The sequence below is a fragment of the Muntiacus reevesi genome, chromosome 16 (assembly GCF_963930625.1).
Source record: "Muntiacus reevesi chromosome 16, mMunRee1.1, whole genome shotgun sequence".
Classification (NCBI taxonomy): Eukaryota; Metazoa; Chordata; class Mammalia; order Artiodactyla; family Cervidae; genus Muntiacus; species Muntiacus reevesi.
In genome coordinates this window covers 55,871,618-55,897,065 of record NC_089264.1, presented here as the reverse complement: position 1 = coordinate 55,897,065, position 25,448 = coordinate 55,871,618, and the positions used below count along the sequence as shown (strand labels likewise).

The window sequence follows — 25,448 nt, the reverse complement described above, 5'->3', positions numbered from 1 at the left end:
GGATGACTATAAACTAGTTCTGCTGCTCTGAAATGAAAAAGATACTAAGAATGAGGCTCAAAAATTTGATTTATTTTCCCCTTTTCATTTTTTATTTGGCACATGAGTTCCATTTCACACCAATTTTTTCTCCTGTGCATAGTAAAGTTTTAAAATAAACAGCGGCAACTCTGTTTTCCTAGTTTAACTAACATGGAAACATCTAATCCTCTTAGTTTTTTTTGATTTTGCAAACAAGGATTTGTTGGGATAAAATCTTTAAGCAGTCCAGTCACATGAACTAGGTATTCATTTAATGGCCCCAAGTACAACCTGTTGGAAAAGCAAAGTAATGAATTAAGAATATTCCTCACAGTCATTTTCTCTGCCTTATTTTTCAGCCACAGGATGTGCAATGTTAATGGAATTAGTGAACACAAAGTTAATTCACCCTCTAAATTGAGAATAGTTGCTTCATATTATTAGCCAGCATTACTTTCAGCTTTTTGACCTTTCCATTCTGAGCATGTGGGAAAAAAACCCACAATCTACAGTCATGCTTTCTAATATAATGGCCACCAGCTACTTTTGGCCCCTGAAATGTGTGTGCCTAGTGTGACTGAGCTGAATTTTAAAATTTTAATGAAATGTAAAAATGGAAGCATCGTATTTTGTTTGTTAAACACAAACTTTATGTTTGGAGCAACCTGGATGTGTGAGTCTACGTTTTCAACTGTAAATTTTATGCAATACCAATTATTTTCAATGAGAATGTAGCATCCAAATTGCAATGTGCTATCAGTGTAAAATGCGCACTAGATTTTGAAGATTTCATAAAAAAATGTAAAAATTTCATTTAGTAGTTACTAATTTCTTTATTGATTACATGTTGAAATGATGTTTTGGATATATAGGGTTAAACAAAATATATTAAAATGAACGTCACTTGGTTTTGTACTTTTAAAAAGTGACCACCATAAAACTTAAAATCACATAAATGTCTTGCATGAATTGATATAGAACAGCACTCCTCTGTTGGATTGGAACGAAAGGTTCCATGTCATGGTCCACAGGATTCTCACCAGTTTACTTTGTGAGAATGTCACAATGAGCTCAGTTAAAACACGAACAGGGAATTCTGTGTCATAGCAAATTATAACATATATTTAATAATTCTGGTTTTTTATTTTTTAAGCTTGTCAAACCCAGCTGATCTTGGATATTTTTGATTCCAAAACTGCATCACATATTTAATCCCATTTATTTTAGGAGAATTTCAATCTAAACTTCGGAACTTTAAATAACTTTTAATTGGTTAAAGAGCCAATCAACAGTATGGTTTGATGAATCTAATTATAGATAACTTTATAAAGCACTTAAATAATATTTTATCCTATAATTACCGTTCAGTTCAATTCAGTTCAGTCGCTCAGTCGTGTCCGACTCTCTGCGACCCCATGAATCGCAGCACGCCAGGCCTCCCTGTCCATCACCAACTCCCGGAGTTTACCTAAACCCATGTCCATCGAGTCAGTGATGCCATTCAGCCATCTCATCCTCTGTCATCCCCTTCTCCTCCTGCCCCCAATCCCTCCCAGCATCAGGGTCTTTTCCAATGAGTCAACTCTTTGCATGAGGTGGTCAAAGTATTGGAGTTTCAGCTTCAGCATCAGTCCTTCCAGTGAACACCCAGGACGGATCTCCTTTAGGATGGACTGGTTGGATCTCCTTGCAGTCCAAGGGACTCTCAAGAGTCTTCTCCAACACCACAGTTCAAAAGCATCATTCTTTGGTGCTCAGCTTTCTTCACCGTCCAACTTTCACATCCATACATGACCACTGGAAAAACCATAGTCTTGACTAGACGGACCTTTGTTGGCAAAGTAACGTCTCTCCTTTTAAATATGCTATCCAGGTTGGTCATAACTTTCCTTCCAAGGAGTAAGTGTCTTAATTTCATGGCTGCAGTCACCATCTGCAGTGATTTTGGAGCCCCCAAAAATAGTCAGCCACTGTTTCCACTGTTTCCCCATCTATTTGCCATGAAGTGATGGGACCAGATGCCATGATCTTAGTTTTCTGAATGTTGAGCTTTAAGCCAACGTTTCCACTCTCCTCCTTTACTTTCATCAAGAGGCTCTTTAGTTCTTCTTCATTTTCTGCCATAAGGGTGGTGTCGTCTGCATATCTGAGGTTATCGATATTTCTCCCGGCAATCTTGATTCCAGCTTGTGCTTCTTCCAGCCCAGCGTTTCTCATGGTGTACTCTGCATATAAGTTAAATAAGCAGGGTGACAAAACACAGCCTTGACCATAGAAATTGTGATTATAACTTCCCTGGTGGTCCAGTGGTTAAGACTGCACGTCCACCGCAGGGGGCACAGGTGCCATCCCTGGTCGGGAAAGTTTCACAGGCCTCGCAGTGTGGCCAAAAAGAAAAGAGCAGAAACAAATTCCACACACAGAAAAGATAAAATTGTGGTTAAAAACTCAAATTTTGGAGTCAGGCAGACCTGGGCTTGGATTACTGATCTGCCATTTTCTAGTTGTGTGACCTCAGCCTAGTATTTTAAACTGTTTAAACCTTGATTTCCTCATCCATAAAATGGGACAATAATAGTTCTGATCTGATAGCATTGTTACAAAGATTAAAACATGTAACCCATATAAAGCGCCTGGCATATGAGAAGCACTCAGTTTGCTCATAATTGCTGATTATGAGGTTATTATTGTTGTTGTTATTATTAAGGGGCTTATAAAGTAGCCAACATTGTCCTTGGGGACCCAGTCTGCCACGTTGCTGTCGTTATCTGCAAGGCTTGGGCAGAGCTTCGTTCATTTGCAAGTTGGGTTTACTGTTAAAATTACTTGTTCTCTTTGTGTCTTATTCCTGACTTTTCTTTCTTCTCCTGTTCTCCCTCCCTGTTCTTTGCCTCATTCTGCAATTAGCCTTTGATCCTGAAGTTTCTCTTCTCTTACTCTGTACTTGGCCCACTCCATAACTCTCCTAACGTTTCATTTAGGAGCATGTATGAGCACTTCCTATGTGCCAGGCCCTCAGATGGGTGCTCGGAATACAAAGGTGAACATTATTACAAGGCTCCTGCCTTCAAGATGCTCACTGACCAGTTAGTCCAGGGGGAGAGTTTAAAAGAGACAGTTAAATGTCCATACGTTGGAGGAGAGTTCAGTGTGGCCAGGGGCAGTAATGAGAAAATGGATTCTACCAGGGTGGTGATTAGACCAACTTCTTAGAGGAAGTAACAGTTGAATTGTTTTGATAAATGAACAGGTATTGAGAGTAGGACTTAAAATTGGAGAAGAAACACTTAGGGGGTCTGGTGTAGACACATGATACAGTGTGGAGCCAGAATAATGTATTCAGGAAATGTCAATAGTTTGTAAGGAATAATTGGGTCATCGTGCAGAAAGCTGGCATTGGGAGGAGACATCAGACAGGAGAGGGGACAGGGAGCCCATCCCAGAGGGCTCGGTATGCTTTGCTAACTAACTGGTATTGAGTGACATCATCAGACACTAGTTGTGGAAAGGTCCCTTTGGCAACAAGGGCTTGGGTGAAACTTTGTAAGCTTGAAACAAGTTGGTGACCGCGGAGATAAAAAAACGGGGGATGAGATGTTGGAGACCCAAGATAACTGTGTGGTGATGGATGTTAACTAATCTTACTCTGGTCACAGTATCTCCACATAGCAGATCGTTGTGTTGCAGTCAAACTCGAACAGTGCTATGAGTCAGTTTTATCTCAATTTAAAAATTAATCCATCTCCTACTTCCCCTGCCACCAAAAAAAAATAAGAATAGGGACTGGGAGTGGACTCTGTGAGTCTCAGCAGTTGATGGGGTGAGGGCAGTGAGGAAGCAGGGGAGTCAGGCACCGTCCAGATTCTGGTTAGTAACCTGGGGGATGTGGTCCACGTGCTAAGGTGGGCACAGAGGAGGGGGAGCAGGTTTGGGGGAAGGAGAATGTCAGAGACAGAGGCACGGCGAAGAGGTGGGCCCAGCAAGCAGTGGTCTCTGGGGCTGGAGTTTGGAAGGGAGCTGGCTCATGAGCTCTGCAGTGCAGAGCAGCTGTTGCTTTCTCTGCATTTTCTTTTTCCTACTGCTGTCACATGTACTACCACCAACCCCCTCTACACAGAGACACACACTGCCACCACCACCACCATCACCACCTCAGCCACCATCACCACCACCATCACCACCACCATCACCACCACCACCACCACCATCACCACCACCATCACCACCACCTCCACCATGACCATCACCACCATCACCACTACACCATCACCACCACCACCTCCACCATGACCATCACCACCATCACCACACCATCACCACAGCGTCACCACCATCACCACGCCGTCACCACCTCCTCCACCATGACCATCACCACCATCACCACTACACCATCACCACCACCACTATCACCATCATCACACCATCACCACCCCCACCATCACCATCACCACCATCACCACTACACCATCACCACCACCCCCACCATCTCCACCACCACCATCACCACCACCACCACCATCACCACCACCACCACCACCATCACCACCACCATCACCACCACCTCCACCATGACCATCACCACCATCACCACTACACCATCACCACCACCACCACCACCACCAGCATCACCACCACCATCACCACCATCACCACCATCACCACCACCATCACCACCACCATCACCACCATCACCACCATCACCACCACCATCACCACCACCATCACCACCATCACCACCATCACCACTACACCATCACCACCACCACCATCACCATCATCACACCATCACCACCCCCACCATCACCATCACCACCATCACCACTACACCATCACCACCACCACCACCATCTCCACCATGACCATCACCACCACCACCACCATCACCACCATCACCACCATCACCACCATCACCACCACGACCACCACCACCACCAGCCCTCTTCAACCAATCACATACTTTGAATGCTCTCTAGGTTATCTTTCAAACGTTTTCTGTCAGTGGGTTATGAGCTTTCTTCTGAAGAAATGCTAATTCAGTCCCGCTCCCCACCCCACCCCTTCTCATCCTTTCAGAAACAGATTGTACCAGGAAGAAGTCTTCCACTAGGAAAGCAAACAAACCATCTCTTGGGTGCTTTCACATTCTCTTATCTTCCCAAATGGCGCCCTGCAAAGCTCAGCACTCTTCAGTGGCATCTCCTTGTATTTGGAATAAAACTCAAACTTCTCACCGTGGCTTCTTTGTCATAGAACCTCTGGCCACTTCCCCAGCCTCAGCTCTTTCACCTCTGCCTCCATCACCAGATTTCTGTTCCTGAATTAAAAGCAATATGAACAAATAAACACGAATCTTCCTGGCAGACATCTGCACAGGACATTTGTACTTGCCCGAGCCTAGACTGTCCTTTCCTCAGATCTCCACTGGCGCCCCTCCACTTCTTCCAGTTCTCAGCGCGAGTGTCTCAGAGCCTTCTCTGACCCCGGGAGTCTCCATCCCATTGCCCGGGTTTACTGCTGGGCAGAGCTTACTGTTGCCTGAATTTTTCAATTTGTATACCTGGTCCTCCCTGGTAGCAGGTAAGCCCAAGGTTCCCCCCGTTTCCGGCACCTAGCACAGCGCTGGCATCATAGCAGGCCGTCATTAGACTTTGGTTCTGGCAGCTTGAAATCTTGGTGAAACATCCTCAAATTAAGGTGTTTCCCCGAGAGCTGCTTCTGCTGAGTTGTTTTGAAACAAACTAGCTCCTGGAGTGACTCTGTCTTTTGGAGTGGGTTGGGGGCAGCTACATCAGTCAGATTCCCCACAGGAAACAGATATACACTCACCAGGGTGATTGAGGAGAGATTAATAAAGGGATTATCAGGGTTTAGGGAAGCCAGCAAGGATTGTGACGTACTGCCAAGAACCCAGAGAAAAGAGAGGCCCTGCCAGGAGCCTTTGGTAAAGGGCCACAGCCACCTTGTGTCACCCAGAAGGGAGGTAACCTAGAGAATAAATGCCCTGACCTTTCGCTCCTACCGGCCTCTCAGTATGACCCTCCATAACAGCATTTCAACAGTACCCCAGCTTGACACACAAGGATGATATGTGGTTATTTTCGTGTTGTTCGATTGCTTGTTTTAGTATATTACTTATAGCCACAGTCAGAAAACTCCCATTTGCTTCCTAAGTCAGAAAATATTCTCTGTAGGGAAGTGAACACTTGATGAATCTTCCAGGGCACTTTCTGTATCTGGGCTGACTCCAGTCTGAGGCTGATAATATTATTAGAGAGTTAGTGATGCAGCATGGCCCTGTCGAGTAATGTATTTTAGGAGAAGAAAAAAGTGGTTCAATTTGATGGTAAAATAAAAGTTGTTCTAACATAAAAAAATCTGTTTTTTACTGTTTGTTGAAAGCTCTTGAGATAGACTACAAGTCCCAGTTGTAACAAAAATAATAGCTGACTCTTTTGTGCCTCTACTGTATACCAGGCCCTGGAGTCCTTGACATGACATCTCACAAGCTCATGGAGTTGTTATTATTGTCACAGTTTTATGTATGAGATGGACTTAAAGTTATCAGCAAGAAAGGGTGATTCAGGATTCACATCTGTCTGAAATTGAGGGCCAGGTTCTTGCCACGTGCATAGACGCCCTTAAACAGGACTGCTGGAGTCCATACTGGAAGCCTGCAGTGGGGTAAGGGGGGGGTGAGCTGGTCAGCTGGGAGGACAGGCCGAGGACGTGCGTGACTCACTCTGGCTCTGCCACGCCGTGGGAGGTCAGCGCCAGGAGGAGGAGGTGCGGCCGGGACCAGGGGACCAGTGACTGACGCCGTTGGTGAATGCCTGGGAACCAGCCCCGCTGCCTGACTCACTGGCAGATGCCGCCAAGCATCATCTCAAGCCTGGTCTCCCTTCCACGTGTAGGTCGACTATCACTGTGCTGTGGTCACAGAGCCTCTGCCACATGCGGCAGGTTCCTCATTGCGTGTCCACAAGGCGCTCCTGTGATGTTCTGAGGAATTCTTGGAGCCCTGAAACCAGGAAGAGGATCTAGAGTTTTAGGTTTCAAATGAGGAACCCAAACTCATTTGTTGTGCAGTTTGATTATCTTTCGCAACTGAGAGAAGGCACTGTAAAGTTGGAGGAGGAGAATGAGGAAGAGGAAAGGAATTAAGCAGACAGGTAAGTCACTTGGATTCTAGTTGTGGTTTGTTTTTTTAAGTGGAAGTAAACAAATTTAGAAAATGTCCATGAGGTGGAATTATTTGACTTTGCTAACTAAGCAAAATTTAGTTGGAAAAAGATTTCCTAGTGGAGAGAAGCCCATGGTATTTGGCACACTGGAGTTTAGACAGAACTAGAACTTAGGAGCACTCTAAAAAGCATTTTTGGGATCAAAAAATTATTAGATATTGCTTAAAATTTTCTGTATCATAATGAGAAGTTTAGGAGAAAATGCTTTTTATTTCTGCTGATCAGTAACTACTCTAACATCCATTTTCTCAACAAAGTAACTCCAAAATCTTTGGAAAGGAAGATCCACAGAGGAAAATGCTTCAGAAAATTTCCCCGGAGCTTCTTGTTCATGTGGATTTACCCATGCATGTGGCAGAGTTGATCTGATTTGAGTGACCTCCATAAAGTGGGCTCAGTGAATTATCTAATTCTCCCTGAAGTCAGATCTTATTTTTTGTAATTACTCTAAAATGTTATCAATGGCATTTTACCTACATAGACAGTCAGAATTAGTAAATTCTGTTTAATTTAGGGCTTTTGTTCATTGACTGTAGCTATTGTGTTTTTTGCACCTACTATGCACCAAGCATTGTGCCAGGCATTTTATGAGCATTATCTTTGTCAGACCTAAGGTTTTGAGACATTGTCCTCTCCGTATCCTAAGTAATATAGTCTCTCAAGAGTTTAAGGTGAAATAAAATATATATATATATATAATATATATTTATATGTATGTATATATAATGTTAAAACTAAAAATGAATGAAAGTAGAAAATGGAGTCAGAGGGAGCCCATTTAATCAACAAGTAAGTGCTAGGGAGGAAAAAAGATCATACTTGTGCATTTGTTGGTTTCTTGACCAGGGAATAACACAATGGTACTATATCTATCTAATCTCAAGATTTGTGCTGAGGTAGGAGAAAACCCCAGAGTTTGAAAGTGCTTGTGATAAGGCAGAGATCTGGGGCTTTTGGTTTCTGATTTGGCTGCGTTCCTGTCTCTCTGTAACTATAAAGTTATTCTGGACATTTTTTTTTTAAAAGCATGAAACACCAAAAGAGAGGATCAGGGAAGGGAACACAGGATTTTTTAGACGTTGGGACAGAGGAGGTGAGAATAAATGGCAGAGAGGAACATCTTTCTTTTTTCATAAAATCTGACAGGTACCTATTATACTATCTGCACTTGTCTGGATTGTCAGACATGTGAACTGCGTCCAGAACTGTCTTCATGTAACTTTTTTTTTTTTAATTTTTTTTTTTTTTATTAGTTGGAGGCTAATTACTTCACAAGTCTTCATGTAACTTTAACTCCCTGTTCTTTCTGAGGCTGCTTTAAGGTGTCTACTCTGCTAATAGGGTGTTAGTCAAGGACCCTCGTGAGCAGGCATTTCCACGTTTGAGGAAGTCCCCGTGGCCTGTGTTGGACTGGGGTCACCAGCTCACAGAGAGTGGGAGTGTGGAGGCAGTTATTGGCTAGATGGGGTTTAGCCTCTTCCCAGAACTGAAACTGGTCCCCATCCGTTTGTTGGCTCAGCACTCAAAAAAGACTGTTTCAGGAAGCAAACCCACAAGGAACTAAGAGCACAGTCATGTGTTTGTAAGTGACGCACTCAGGGTGTCTGCTCCAGCACGTGGCCCTCAAGCAACCAACTGCATGGTGTGGGTTCAGAGTTTATGAGCCATTGGGGTGGGAGGGCATTTTCTCTAAGCCACTTTTCTTTCTCCTGAAATGGCTTGAGTGATAGGTAGTAGCATCCAGCGTGAACTTCAGAGCCAGGCTGCCTGAATCTAATCTCCCATTACCACCAGCTCTGTGACCCTGGCAAAGTTATTTAATATTGCTCTACCTCAGTGTTTTCATTTGAAAAATGGGCATCATCATAGTAATACTTAATAGGATTTTTGTTAAAATTATATGAGATAACACATGCACAGTGCCTCTGTGTGTGTGTGTTAGTTGCTCAGTCGTGTCTGACTCTGCGACCCCAGGTTCCTCGCCAGGTTCCTCTGTCCTTGGGATTCTCCAGGCAAGAATACTGGAGTGGGTTGCCATTCCCTTTTTCAGGGGATCTTCCCAACCCAGGGATCAAACCCAGGTTTTTCACATTGCAGGCAGATTCTTTATCATCTGAGCCACCAGGGAAGCCCCATAACAGTGCCTACCATGTGCTAATTGTAAATGTTTAGCAAAAAAGAGAAATAACTGTCCATTGCTAACCTCAGACAAATGATTTCTCATTGAGAGGTTAGTATGTTGCATTTATTTTCTATTTCCCGATTTGTGAAATGCTTTCCTATGACATTTCATGATGTCCTTTGATCAGAGGATAGGCAGTAGTTAGTCTGTTTCACATTCATAAGAAATAGGAGAGAGTATAATGTAGGAAAGATAAGGGGAAGGGTTTCTGCTCTCAAGAAATGCATTCCATTGCCTGGAGTGCTTCCCCAGGGGGAGTTTAAGAAGGGTAAACCAATGCTGACTGCATACCCTCCCTCTTAGCTAGGTATGTGGTCCTCCAGGGCAGCAGTGTTTCCAGGGCTCCTGTCCAAAGAATATTCTGGACCCCTGGCCTGGGTGGGGTAGAACAATGAACTCTTGACAAGCCAGAGACCCAGGAGGCTCCATCCTTCCCACTGGGACTGATGCCAAGATAGTCTTCAGATACGGAGAGCATCTGAAGGATCAAACCCTGTCTCTCCCTCCTGGAGGCAGATCTTAGGAGCTTGTTACATATGAGAAAAGGATCAGAGAAATCCATGAAGGAACCAGATTCTTCTCTTGTGACCCAACGGCACTGTGCTCTGGGTCAGCAGAGTGGCTTTACTTCTCCTCTCGGTACCGAAGCCAGGGCTGCTGCCGCTGCGCTGCGCTCCGTGTCTGACTCTGCAACCCTACGGACTGTAGCCCGCCAGGCTCCTCAGTCCACGGGATTTTCCTGGCAAGAATCCTGGAGTGGGTTGCCATTTCCTACTCCATGGGATCTTCCTGACCGAGGAATCGAACCCTTGTCTCCTGCGTCTCCTGCATTGCAGGCGAATTCTTAATGGCTGAGCCATTGGGGAAGAACTGGGCAAATCCATGGGAGTTGGTTACCCTGGCACACAGCTAGGCCTGATCAAAGTGGCCTAAAGGGAGGCTGAAGACAAAGCTGTTACTCGAATTTCAGGGCCAGACGCCTTGATGATGTTTTTTTTAGATAGCTACTTCCTTATAGGTAGCTATGGTAATAATACTCCATTTGTGAATTGTAATATTGGTTGAGTATTTCTGTGTGGCCGTTCACACTCTGCCACCCACTCGCTCACCCCCTCCACCGAGGTCAGGATGTCTTAACCCTGCTTGGCAAAATCGATGCTTTGGACTGTTGTGGGATGTTGTCCGGTGCCTTGGAGAATGTTTAACAGCCCCCACCCACTAGATGCTGCTTGCACCCACTGCCAAAAGTGTCTTATGGGCTGTGCTGTGCTGAGTCGCTCAGTCGTGTCTGACTCTTTGCAACTCTACGAACTGCGGCCCGCCAGGCTCTTCTGTCCATGGGATTCTCCAGGCAAGAGTACTGGAGTGGGTTGTCATGCCCTCTTCCAGAGGACCTTCCCAACTCAGGGATCGAACCCGGGTCTCCCGCATTGCGGGCGGATTCTTGACTGTCTGAGCCACCAGCTCTTTGGTCATTCATTGCCTAGTAACTTCTGGGTTGGGGGGCTAAAGGGCCAGAGTTGAGGACCACTGCTGTGAGGTCGATCACAGTGCCCACGTTTTGGGAAATTGACCTCCTGATCATCTTTGTAATCTATATGAGTTTCTCTTAATTTTTTTGTTCATTCTCTACAGTTTTGCTCCTCTTCTTCCCTCCTCCTTCTATCGTCTGTGATCACATGATTACTTACAAAATTCTAAAACATACCTACAGAACACAAGTTTGCCTAACCGACTGAAAGGGGCATTGAGTTTTCTCAAATCTGTGGAAATTCTTTCTTGTCTTAACTTCTTTTGTTTCGGTAAGGTGTCCTCTGAGGTTTACTGGAATTGAGTATATAAAAAGTCTTTTAAGTTTTTTTAGAAAAACCATAATTAATTTTGATCTTACTAGGAAGCTTGTTTCTTCTCATGGTGCTAGTTTTGTCTGGGCCACTTCTGAAACAATGAAACTGTATTCTCTGTAAAACCTTCTGGAGGAACTTAGATTCTTGGAGAAGAATTGAAATAATCTATAACACCTGCAGAGAGGCTTCAGAACTGAAAGCTGTTTGTGCAATCTAGATTTTTCTACCTATTCAGTCAGCCTCATTCTTTCTAATTATTTAACAGAAAAAGTATCCTAAATGCCACTCTTCAGTTACTATGACAGCTTTGTGAGAAAAGATCATCTGATCCACCTTTTAGCATTTAACAGACGAATATTTAAATCAAAGATATCTGATACTATTTTTATAAAGTTTTGCAGACATAGAAATTCCAATTATCTTTATTAAATTGTTCCAGTTTTTAATTACCCTCTAAATCAACAGTTCTTCCTTTTCTTAAGTGCTAAAGACAGTGTTTATAATATTTACTTTACTAGAGTAAATTTTAATCCAATTATAAAAATCATGCAGGCCAATAAAGAAGCTGAGAACACAGAGGAGAAAATAAAAATCATCTTAAGCCCACAACCCAGAGATAATGCAGATAATGTTTTTGAAGTTATATATCTTTTAAAGATGCAAATGATATATTCTTATCAGATTAAGTCTTCTCCTGTTCCGTTCTCACCTCCACAGTTTTGTGGCGAATTTTAAAATATTGTACTTTTTGTTGTTCAGTGGCTAGGTCATGTCTGATTCTTTCCGACTCCGTGGATAGCCACACGCCTGGCCATCCTGTCCTCTGCTTTTAAATGAATAAATAAAGTGTTTCACAGGAACATTAAATTGGCAGCATGCATAATGATGAAGACACAGTACTTTTTTCATTATTAAGTTAATTGCTTTGTTCAAATAAACTAGATGTGGATATCAGTTGTCTTAATTTCTTATCTATCCTTTGGGAATGTCTTCATGCTATAAATATACATATATCATCTACTCCCCTCTCCCCTTTTCCTCAAAAGGCAGACTGTTAGGTGAATTGTTTTATAACTTGTTTTTCTTCACTTAGCAATACATTTTGGAGTTCTCAATTTCAGTACATTGAGATTTTTCACATTGACTATTATATTTATTTTTATTATTTTGGTTTTACCAGCTCTTAGTTGCAGCATCTTCCATCTTCATTGCTGCATGTGGAATCCAGTTCCCTGATCAGGGATCAAACCCAGGCCCCCAGCATTGGGAGCCCACTGGCCTACCAGAGAAGTCCCTCATATTGACTTTTTTTTTTTTAGCTGTTACAAGTAGAGCTGCTGTGTGTAATTGTGTGATAGGTTGTCTGGACACGTTTTCAAAGCTGTTTTCTAAGTGCTAGACGTGTAGTGTGCAGGTCACAGGTGAACCTTGTTTAGCTGTGGAAAAATCCAGCTAAGTTTCTCTGGCATGTGGGATCTTCCTGGGTAAGGGGTCGAACTTGAGTGTCTTGCATTGTCAGGCAGATTCTTTACCACTGAGCCACCAGAGAAGCCCCCATATTGACTTTTAAAAAAACAGAGATATGGTATTTCATTGTATGGATTTACCATGATTTATTTAACTAGAATCCTATTTGATTGGTTTCTAGTCTTTTGCTGTTAAAAACAATGCTGAAAGAAATTGTCTGTACACATCATTTTGCAAGTGTAAAATACATCTTTTGTAAGATAAATTCTCCAAAGTACGATTGCTAGGTTAAAAAGTATATGCAATAATGATAATTATAATAGATATATAATATGATAGGTAAGTGTCTTTCATAGGGGTAACAATATATACTCCCATAAGAAATGTATGAGACGTCCAGTTTCCTCATAGCCTGCCAACATAGTATGTTAATATGTTGCAGTAAATTTGTAACGTATTTTTGGGGTTTTGCCAATCTGACACATGAGCAATGATATCTCAGTGTATTTTCAATTTGCATATTTTCCTAAAGGTTAAGGTAATCTCTACTCGGTCAGCTCTGTCTGTCTCCTGTGCCCGTTTTTCTATTGGTTTATCAATTGGTTTTCTCAATGCTTTGTATAAGCATTTTAGGTATTACAGAAATGAGCTCTTGGTGATACGGGTTGTGAATATTTTTCCATTGATTATTCATCTTTTTGTTTTGTGGTTTAAATAAATTTTGTACCTAGTTGAATCTATCAGTCTTTTATTATGGCTTTTGGCTTATGAGTCACAGTAGAAAGGTCTTTCTCATTTCAAGGTTTTAAAAGAATTTTCCCATGTTTTCTTGCAGAAGTTATAGTTGATCCATTTGGAATTTATCCTGATATGAGATATAAAGTATAAATCCAACTTTTCTAGATGAAATTCTAGATGTCCCAACACCTAGACTATTTGTTGAATAGTCCCTCTCTCTGTTGGTGTGAGATGCGCCTTTCATTGTAGTAAATTTCTATGTAGTCTTGGATATATTTCTGGATTTTCTATTCTGTTTCAGTCATTGCTGTGACTGCTTATGTGTCAGAATTTGATTTTTGTGTATAGGTGTCTATATTTTATCATTCCAATCGCTTCTCTGCCTTTTGGCTAAGATCAAGTGTAGTATATTTTATCATTCCATTTTCCCCTCTATTAGTTTGGAATCCTGCTTGTATTTAGCCTTCACTTTGTATGTTACTAGACAGTTTTTATTTATTTTTTATGGCTGTGCTGAGTCTCGGTGGCTTCACGGGCTTTTTTCTAGTTGCAGCGAGCTGGAACGACTCTTTAGTTGTGGAGTGTGGTTTCTAGGGCACACGGGCTTCAGTAGTTGTGGAGCAGGGGCTTAGTTGCTCTGTGGCATGTGGGATCTTCCCTGCCCAGGGATTGAACCCGAGCCTCCTACATTGGCAGGTAAATTCTTTACCCCTGAGACACCGAGGAAGCCACTAGACAGCTTTTAAATTCATTTACCCGCCTATTGACTTACGTGCTACTCTTGTCATGTGTTTTAATTCTCTTTATAGTATTTTTAATTTATGAAATATTTTTCATATTGAAACTTAATAAGACATGATCATGACTGTTTTATGTAGTCAGTATTCATTTAAATTTAACATTTTTATTGCTCCTCATTATATCCTATATTCTCTGACTTTCCATCTTGGACCATTTTCCTTCTGTTTCTAGAGCATCCTTTAGTGGCAGTCTACTTGTGACAACCTCACTATTCATTTTACAGAATATGTCGTCATTTTGAGCTTCGTTTTTGAAAGGTATTTTCGATGAGAATAGAATCATAAGGTTGATTTGCCGCAGATTGAAGATCTCATCCTACTGTTCTCTGGTTTCCACTGTTGGTGCTGAGGAGGCAGTTGTCTAACTATTAAGCCTTTTGAGGATAATAGTGCATTTTGCATGATAATCATAACTGTTTATAGTCTGTCTAATAATTTCAAAATTATTAATTCTAGAGTCAAATTTCAAAATAATTATTTCTAGAGTTGTGTGAGTTTAGCTTTATTTCCTGTATTTCTGCTGATTCTCACACATGTTGTGTTGCACCTGGCTCTCTTTGACTGGATGCTGGATCCTGTATTTGAAAATGTTTTTGTAGAAATTATTTCAGGTTTAGCATTAACTTATGTTCTTTCTGGGTCAGATTATTTCTTTATTAAAACTTTCTACTGTGTTTTGGTGTTTGATAGTGCCAGTGGCCCTTCTATCAGGATTCTCCTAGTTATGAATTTTAGGACTCACTTGACTAGTTCAAAACCACCCCTCCCTTAAAAAAAAATTCCATTGTTATTTTTTTGGAGGTGGACATGTTAAATGTATACATTAATGCAAAATGGCATCTGATGATGTCGAGTTTTTCCATTCAAAAATATAGTAGAGACAACATTTTTAAAAAGGAATGTTGTTGGGATTCTCGGGTGTTTTATTCATTTTATTCATTTTGGGACTTTAGAAACATTCACTGAGGTTATAATAGATGTCAGTGTTAGGGTATGGTTTAATATATAAACGGTCATTTTAGATTGTCTTACTTATAAAGCATGATGACTTTAACAAAGCTATTATGGTATCAGACTCATGGCCTCTTGATTCTCCAGCATTAGCTTTTATTTGTATCCCTCTCTCTCTCCTGAGTACTGCCCCACCCTGAGTCACGCCAGGCAACTGAAAGCTCTTTTATCTTGATTCTTTCTACTCGGCTCGCCCTAATAGAATTTTAGGGACGCTGGATTGCAGTCCTTTCTTCAGATGCATTTGCTGTGCTCCGGCATTGTTCGTGATACCCCGCAAGCCTGCTTGCACTGTTTTCACAGAATCTCGGGGTCAGAGGCCCCGAGTACGATGCTTCAGAGAGCAGGATCTGCTGTCTCACCAGACGGGCTTTGAAGCGGTGGCTGGACTTCTTCCAGCTTTGTGACCTCGGTTAGATAGTTCACCTTTTCAGATCAAATTTCCTCCTCTGGAAAATGGACACAATAAGGGAATGTTCATTAAAGCATCGCGAACATTAAATGAGAGAACCACATATTAAGCGGTCGATAAATGTTAGCTAATGTGCTGCCCTCATTTTATAGATACTTGCGCTCAGGTTGCGTCACTTACATGACTTTCCTAAAATCCCTGGGATTTGAGGAAGTGGCAGAGCTTTTCGTCTCTGAGTCCAGTGCTCTTTTTTTTTCACAGTGCCAGCAATGAATAGTATGAATAAAGAATAGCTATCAGGTAGGCTCTCAGAATAACTCTCAGGTAGGGCTTCCCTGCTGGCTCAAAAGGTAAGAATCTGTCTGCAATGCAGGAGACCTGGGTTCAGTCCCTCCGTCGGGAAGATGCCCTGGAGAAGGAATTGGCAACCTACTCTAGTATGCCTGGAGAATTCCATGGACAGAGGAGCCTGGTGGGCTACAGTCCATGGGGTCACAGAGTTGGACACTGAGCGACTGACTTTCCCTTTTAGGCTCTCTGGTCGGCACCATTCTTAGCACTTTACCTATAGCTCAGTTTATGCTTATTAACCAGAAGATAGATACTAAAATTATCTCCATTGTACAAAGGGAGAAACTGAGATATGGAGACATTTATCAGGTACACACAACTAGTAATGACAGAGCTAGGATTTGAACCAAGACAATTGAACTCTAACACAAAGGTCTGATTGGTCTGGGAGTCCCTACAACTGGCAGCAGATCTTCTCAACAATGGGTACCAGCCCCCTCCAGGTTCCTCTTTGCTGCCTTTTTCTCACACCTCCCGTCTCTCCCTCTGTCCTCTTATCCTTTTCATTATATGTCCTTATCATTTATCCTCTATCATTTATCCTTGTGCCTTGAGCTTGCTCTGAATATGGTATAACTTGAGGAGGTTTTCAGGAAACTAGCTTTTACTAAGCACCTATTAAAATCACACACTGTATTAGTTGCTTTCATATCTGTGTTTTCGTTTTCATTTTGCAGTTGAGCAAACTAAGGCTCAGAGAATATAAGTGATAAGTTACCTACGTTCACTCAGTTGGATGGTAACAGAACTGAGATTGGCGCCTGGGTCTATTTCCAAAGCTTGTACTTTTCACCAGCGCTGGTACGCAGCTGTATGCACTTGACCCGGCCATGCTGGTTATTAAAACAGTGCAATCTCTCTGAACTTCTTGACAGATAGCTGCCATTTCACGTCTCCCTTGTGTCTCTGCCACCACCCACCTGGCCTGCCAAGCCCCCTCCCCAGGACATCTAGACCTTCACATAAGCCAACGAGTAAAAGCTGACATCCAGTCCAGCAGCGGCATCAAAGAACTTGCTCCAGCACCGAGGCCGGCTGGCAGATGTGTGCGTCAGTGTCTTTGCAGTCCTTGTCTTTATCATAATGCTATGTAGAATCAAGTATCATGCTGACTACTGCTTAATATCACTAGGGTAGCTCAGGATGAATGAGAAACTAACTTCACAGCTCATTAGTGAGACTGCCATTTGAGATCAAGTCAGAAACACGGTGGAAGCTTAGTTGAATTCATTGCTTCCCTTGATGAAGTACAAGATGAGGAATGTCCCATGTGAACAAATGGACTTTGTGTTCTCACCAAGACTAAGGTTGCTAAAGAGAAAGTGTTTCTCAGCCCCTTCCAGTCTTCACTCCCACTATCCAGTCTGGCCAAGCCACCTATGCCAGGGCCCTCCTTCCACACCTCAGCCCTTGGGGCCTTTGCTCAGAAGCTCTTCTGCCCCTTTCCACGCCTCTTTCACCCACTGAGGGTTTTCAGGGCTCAGAGGCCCACAAGACTGGTATTAACTTTAGAATCATTTCTATTGCACTTGGGTGAAAAAAGATTTCTGTAGGGCCTGGGGCTCTGAACATCATTTCTAACATTCTTTCTTTGAAAAAGGCATTTTGTGTTTCAAAAAGCTACTTACAAATGAACGCTTCTAAAATCGAGATGGGTTTTTTTTTTCTTTTTTTTTTTAAACACTTGCCCGGTGGTCCAGTGGCTGAGACTTTACACTCCCAATGCAGGGTGCCCAGGTTTGATCCCTGATCTGGAAACTAGATCCCATATCCGCAACTAAAGATCCCACTTGCTGCAATGAAGATCAGAGATCCCATGTGTGCAACTAAGACCCAGAGCAGCCAAATAGATAAATAAAAAATTTTTGAAAAAAGATTGGGATTTTTCTTGTATTCTGGAAAGGAACTAAGTTAGTCTGGTATGTTTTACTCTTCCCCAAATCCCACTGATTCCTTCCTGTTGTTTTGTTCAGTTCAGTTCAGTTCAGTTGCTCAGTCGTATCCGACTCTTTGCAACCCCATGAACTGCAGCACGTCAGGCCTCCCTGTCCATCACCAACTCCTGGAGTCCACCCAAACCCATGTCCATCGAGTCGGTGATGCCATCCAACCATCTCATGCTCTGCCATCCCCTTCTCCTCCTGCCCTCAATCTTTCCCAGCATCGGGGTCTTTTCCAATGAGTCAGCTCTTCACATCAGGTGGCCAAAGTATCAGAGTTTCATCTTCAAGAGTTGCCATGCCTTCCTCCAGGGGAATCTTCCCAACCCAGGGACTGAACCCAGGTTTCCCGCATTGCAGGTGGATTCTTTGCCATCTGAGTCACCAGGGAAACTTAAGAATACTGGAGTGGGGAGCCTATCCATTCTCTAGCAGATCTTCCCAACTCAGGAGTTGAACCAGGGTCTCCTGCTTTGCAGGCAGATTATTTACCAACTGAGCTATCAAGGAAGTCCTTGAATAGAACTGAGAATAGCTTTGCCTTTTCTAGCACGTGGTGTCCAGAGTTGCTTAGGCATTGCTATCCCAGTCATCCAGACAAGGAAAAAACCCAAGAGAATAGATTTTTAGAGCTAGGTCCACATCACATCATCATGGCACACATCATTTTCTTTCTGTTCATTGGCCAGAGCTAAGTCAAATGGTCACACCCCACTGCAATGTGGGAGCTGCGTTCTTACTCTGGCCTATAGAAAGGAATGACCTCTATACCTTGTATTTTTTGTAACTTTCAAATATACCAGGAAGAGTCCACCCAGGTCCTGCCTGCTGGGCATTACCATCTCTGAGGACCACCCTGCATGCCTTGGGAGAGTCCCCAGTTCTGAGTGACCATGTAACCTCGGGCAAGTTACCTGTCTGAATCTCAGTTTTCTTATCTAAATCAGCTAGTAAATATCTAAGGTATTTAAATGTTTTAAGATGGCATGGTTCAGAAGAATTTGGCCTCTGGGGATCCCGTAGGGTAATCACAACACAGCCACAAAGTTCTGAGAACATTTTACAGCTTTTAAAGCCATTTAATCATGAGAGAAAAAAAGAAAAAAAAAGAACCACAGATCATCAAAAGTGTTCATTGTTTAAGAGCTGTTTATGAAGCAAAAAAGATTCATCTGGAGCCAGTTTAGGTGAGTGGTGAACAGTTTAGAGGTCTGAGATCATACTAAAATGTACTTTAGGATGCCAATGTAATGTAGCACATGGATTCATTCACTTTGTTTTTTTTTTTTTTTTTTAATTTATTTTTATTAGTTGGAGGCTAATTACTTTACAATATTGTAGTGGGTTTTGTCATACATTGACATGAATCAGCCATGGATTTACACGTATTCCCCATCCCGATCCCCCCCTCCCACTTCCCTCTTTACCCGATCCCACTGGGCCTTCCCAGTGCACCAGGCCCGAGCACTTGTTTCATGCATCCAACCTGGGCTGGTGATCTGTTTCACCCTAGATAATATACATGTTTCGATTTATTCACTTTGATTTTAAACCGCCAGTTTATCACTGGATTTGACCCTCTTTGGGATATTTCATTTGGAACTTCACACCCACCAACATGACTCTCAACTCTTGGAGTGAATTCCTCATTGATGTCTCTTCTAAGAATAATATTACTTCTGAGCATCCTTGTGTATTGAACCAACACTACTTAGTATGGAAAAAATATATTATCAGTGAAACCAGTTTTTCTTTCTAGGGAGGAGTCACAGATAGAAAGGAAGCATCTTGTGGACAAATTATGTTACCATTGCAAGGAGCAGTGCTCTGTGCACATAAATTCTTCCCTGGGCTTTGGCAGGCTGTTGACAGTGTTGAGTGCTCACTTGCTCAAAGCATTGGGTAGGGGCTGTGTTAATTCACAATATTACCATCAGTGTGGGCTACCTAACATTTGCCGGTCTTCTGAATATGTCATCTGAGCTCTCAATGAGATAGGATCTAAGTTTCTGGGACTTCGTTTGGTAGCATTTGGGGCAAAGGAATGAGGAGAAAAGAGCCTTGGTTTGATCACAGAAGCTGTCATACTATTATTTCTCAAAGAAGTGAAAGCTGCTCAGTCGTGTCCGACTCTTTGCGACCCCACGGACTATACAGTCCATGGAATTCTCCAGGCCAGAACACTGGAGTGGGAGCCTTTCCCTTCTCCAGGGGATCTTCCCAACCCAGGGATCGAACCCAGGTCTCCCACATTATAGGTGGATTCTTTACCAGCTGAGCCACTAGGGAAGTCCAAGAATACTGGAGTGGTAGCCCATCCTTTCTCCAGCAGATCTTCCCAACCTAGGAATTGAACTGGCGTCTCCTGAATTGTGGGCGGATTTCTTAACCACTGAGCTATCAGGATAGCCCATATTTCTCTAAGCAGTTTTTAAATACTCTGACTCCTCAGTCTTTTTTTTTTTTTTAATGCGGACTATTTTAAAAAGTCTTTATTGAATATTGCTTCTGTCTTTTGTTTTGGTTTTTTGGCCAAGAGGCATGTGGGATCTTAGCTCTCCAACCAGGAATGGGGCCTGGACCCCCAGGATTGGAAGGCAAAGCCTTCACCATTGGACTACAAGGAAGCCATCCCGAGTGTATCCCAGAGTATACTGCCTCTGAGCTCGCACCCGCAACAGGCTAAGTGAATCACCAAAGGACTGTAGTTGAAAAGTTCCTTCATGAATAGAATGACTGGGACACTGTTTAAGATGAGAGATTTCCAGACCTCTGCTTGGGTGTTGCTGATGCAGAAAGTCCAAGGCAAAGCCAGGAGTCTGATTTTTAACAAGCTCTCCAGGTAATTGGATCAGCTTGAGAAACTGCTCCAGGGCAGTGGTCCTCCACCTTTCGGAAGATGGTTGCTCTGAGGGGCGCCATGGGGATGAGGACGCTCCTGCTCCAAGGCAGGCAGAAGGTCTAGAGGGACACCTAGCGTGGTGATGGCTTGCGGCATGCCCCCCGTAAATAGTCGTTGGCTATTGGAGACAAGGTTACTCTGAGGAAATGAGCACGTTCTGTCTCAACCTTGAGTGGATAGGGAGAAGCAAATTATTTTGGAAGACTAGAGGGTGAGCATGGAACTGGAGCTGAGGAGAAGAGGGACCTAAAATCTCACTGCACCCTCTTCCTCGGCCCGGTGCAACCCCAGCCTGTTTCTCAGTAGGGTGAGCTGCTTGTCTTGGCAGCTGAAAACCTTCTGAAGTCCAGTGACTTTGGAAGTTCCAGTGGGCACCATCAATTTTTTTCTGTCCAGCTTTTCTTGGGCTTCCCAGTGGGGCCCACCTCTTCTTATTGCTAGTTATTAATATGTTTGTTTTCTTTATTCATTTTTATCTTATATCTTGGAGCCCAGTAGACCAATAGTCTGTTTCTGTTGTTTTTGCGTATCTTCAACTCTAGTGGATCTGCAAGATTCTCTCTTAAGGGGCTTGTTCCCTGATTTGTGATCTGACTGTACAGATTGTAAAACATGTCATTGATTTAGGTGATAGCTTAAAGATACAGATTGTTTATTTGGGAGATGTTAAAATGTGAAACTTGGTGTCTTGTTTCCAGTTACTGAGCAGACCATGTACTGTGGGCCTCTGATGACTGTTACTGACAGAGATTTCTGATCTCCTCGCAGAAGAATCTGTTATTTTAGGGTAATAAATAATATTAATACCAGAAAGACCAAAGTTTAAGCCTCACCCTACTTCTTTTTTTTTCCCCCCAGTCTACTTCATAGAAGCCTTTTCTTTTTTTTAAACAAGACACTCTGCAAGCCTCAGTTTCCTTCACTGAAAGTAGGCTTACCAGTTCCCACTTGGCTTGGTTGTTGGAGAATTAAAACCAGACACATGGTCTGTTTTAATGCAGTTTCTGGCACATAGCCAGTGTTAAAAACATGCTGCCCCCCCACCCAAAAAAAAAAAAAAAAAAGAAAGAAAAGAGAACAGCATCAACTTAAAAATATCAGTAATTAATTTGGCTGCACTGGGCCTTAGTTGTGGCACTCAGGATCTTCGATCTTTGTTGCAGCACGTGGGATCTTGAGCTGTGGTGTGTGAACCCTTAGATGCGGCATGTCGGATCTAATTCCCTGACCAGGGATCAAACCCAGGCACGCTGCACCGGGAGCTCGGAGTCTCAGCCACAGCTTTTGACTTGCTGTGGTGGTCACCTGTCAAAAAGGACATAGATCAACACGATGTAGAGAATATGTTGAAAATTGAAAAGCAGGAGGATGCAAGGAGGGACAGGCAGGGCCAGCTTCTGGCTGCTCAGCCTGTAAGTGGCACATGGGCCGACTGGGAGGAAGAGGGTGAGCCAGGTCATCTGTCATCCCCCCACCCGCCCCAGGGAACTGGTTATATGGTGAGGTCTGATTAGACTTTTTAAAATGGAACCTGGCAAGAATGCTTTGAGTTCTGTGGGTCCTCTGAGGGTGGGAAGAAAATGCCGGGCCATGCAGAATCTCAGTTCTAAAGCACCTGCGCCTCGGGAAAGTAGAGATAAGCATAACTCAGAAATGTATGCCCTTCTATTTTAAAGGCTGCCTTTAGTGAGTACTTTAAAGCATTTGGGGGATTTTCTGCAATTTTCATGAAGTGGATTCAGATTCTGCAGGTGATGTTGGTGAAAACCATTAACTGTCAGTGACCCTAGCCATGTTAGGAAACGCCCCCAAATTGTGAAAATTCTGAGTGGTTTGGCTGTGTTTTAGCAACCGCATTTTAGCTGATGAGTTTGGTTTTTCACTGTTTTGCTTCTGTGAGGGTCGGAGCAGAAAATGAGAACAGGGTAATGCTCGCAAGTGAGTGCTTGGCTAGAGATGAGTGATTCACAGGCCTCTTTGTTAATCCATCTAACATCTATCATAAGTAATTAGACTAAAAAAATAGCCATTTAAAACTGCTTGAAATATAGATTTGAAGGCACATGGAGTTATCTATTTCATTTGTGGTTTGTTGTGCTTGAGAGTCAGGGCTAGGACATATTTTGTGCTGCCAGCAGAAATGAGGAATTGAGAAATAAGGAACAAGTGTTCTTTCAACCCTTTAAAAAAAGGGCCTGACTTAGCAAAATAACAAAAAATCCTGCTTTTGCACCACTGAGAGTTTTCCTGAGCTGGGTGGAACCTGAAGGATGGTAGAAGGGATATTTCATGAAACTAAAAAGAATTCTGCTGAATTAAGATGTTCTCTGCCCTTGTGCGAGTCCCTCACATAAGCAAACTTAGAACCATATTTTGTATTTAAACAACACTCAAGTCTTCCTGGGCTCTCTTGATTTATTTAAAAACATTTTTTTAAGACACTCTTCTGACCTTGGGGGCTTCAATATTCAGTAGCATTACCTGCAACAATACCTGTTTTGAGCACTCAAGAAAGCAACCATTTGGAAAGAGTGCCAGTGAGGGAGCTTGGAGGGCTTCAAGGCAGGATAGCTTACACTTGATGTGCTTCTAAATCTAGTCGTGAAGATAAGATCTAAACAGGCTAAAAGTTAAATAAGAGTAATAAAGTGAAGAGACAGCCTACAACTGCAGAGATAACACGTCATTGGGCGATGAATTGCCAAATAGAACTGCACAGGCAACACGGCTTTCGCAACTGAGAGGTGGGAGCAGACCCTCGTGTGTGTCTGCCGGTGAAGTGCTGGCCACCTCCTGCGTGTCCGTTGTGATGTTCAGCGCTCCCTCATTCATTCAGCAGATGTGTGTTTGTGTCAGGCGCTGTCCTGCACACGGCGCGCACAGACGTGAGTGAACCGGAAAGGGCCCTGCCCTCACGGAGATTACAGCTTGGGGTGGACAGCCAGGCAGAGGGCAGACAGTCGTTCATCACACGTCATGATGAGTGCTGCAAGGGAAGCTCACACCCAGATGAGAAATAGGTGAGAGTCTAGGGCTGCTGAGGGGGAAAGCTACCCTGAAGAAGGAACGTCTGAACTGAGAGCTGAAGAAAAGCATTGACCTCAAGTACTTCGTGAAGTAAGAACACTGCTGGACCCAACCAAGTGGCATCTTTTATTTCCACAAAGAATTAGTTTAGAGGATGGTGCTTTCCTTAGTTGCTCAGTAGCGTCCGACTCTTCGCGACCCCAGGGACAGTAACCCACCAGGCTTCTCTGCCCATGGAATTTTCCAGGCAAGAATACTGGAGTGGGGTGCCATTTCCTACTCCAGGGGCCAAACCCACGTCTCGGGGGTCTCCCGCATTGGTGGGCAGATCCTGTACCACTAGCGAAAAGGCAGAACGCAATTTATAACTGTTGAAGTTTTTGCAGTGAGCGTATGCTTCCATGCATGCACACACACACTCACACCCTTTCTTCTTACACATTGTCCTGCTCACACCCCACCGACAGCTCTCCTACCCAGCTTGGTAGAGTAATTTCACAAACGAATGTGGAAGAGATCATTCCAGATTCCTAGCAGATCTGTCTCAGCGTTTCCCAGAAGTTCTTGTGGATGCCTTCAGGGAGGTGAAATTTTGATTGCCGAAAGCTTTGTGTACCGTCTTCCCAGGCGGCGCTAGTGGTAAAGAACCCGCCTGCCAGTGCAGGAGACAGCAGGTTCGATCTCTGGATTGGGAAGATCCCCTGGAGGAGGGCGAGCCAATCCACTCCTGTGTTCTTGCCTGGAGAATCCCATGGACAGAAGAGCCTGGCGGGCTATATAGTCCATGGGGTTGTAAAGAGTTGGACATGACTGTGGCCATGACTTCCCAGGAGGTCCTCTGTGCTTGGGTTACTGTCCCTAAGCCCTCATTTAGTTGGCATCTCGCTGGTCCCAATCAGTCTTCATGCTTGACAACATAAGTCTTCCCCCGCCATTCCCCTTTCCGAATCCTATTTCCTGGAGCCCCCAGAAAAATACTGGAGGCAGTCATTGCTTTTCAGATCATACTGACATCATCAATTAGAGAGGCAGGATAACGTGGCGGCTGCGAGCACAGTCTCAGAGTTAGACTGTCCGGATTGGAATCTCAGCCTACCTGCGTGACAGTGGGCAGGTTTCTCCTCTGTGTTAATGTCAATCTGAAACATCGTCACCTGAAACCAACTGGATCAGATGCATTTGGGAACCCAGATTATTTCAGATTTTAGATATTGATAGTTTCTTGCACATAGTCTGTTGCACATTGCTTAACATCACTAGCTGAGCTGGGTCTGGGGCAACATCCCATAATCAAACACATCACTGTTTCTTCAGCAGGGCATGTGGATGCTTGTATACTAGAAGAAAGGAAATCTGCAGAGTCTCGTTAGAGACCAGAGAGTCTCGATTCGACTGCTAAATGACCTGAAAAATACTTGGCTTTTCAGAGTTTAGCGTCTCCCTTCCAGGTGAGATGAATGTCTTGGAAGGATCAATGAGAGGGTATGTCAGTGCTGCAGACAGAAGACA

At 43.3% G+C, this 25,448-nt stretch overlaps 1 protein-coding gene and 1 pseudogene across 2 annotated transcripts in view; both read left to right on the top strand.

Moving 5' to 3' along the window:
* The window catches only part of RBM47 (RNA binding motif protein 47), a 174,433-nt gene that overhangs the window by 34,807 nt on the left and 114,178 nt on the right, over window positions 1-25,448 (top strand). The gene's annotated exons all lie outside the window — the stretch shown is intronic.
* On the top strand, window positions 13,867-13,930 carry LOC136148166 (U2 spliceosomal RNA; annotated as a pseudogene).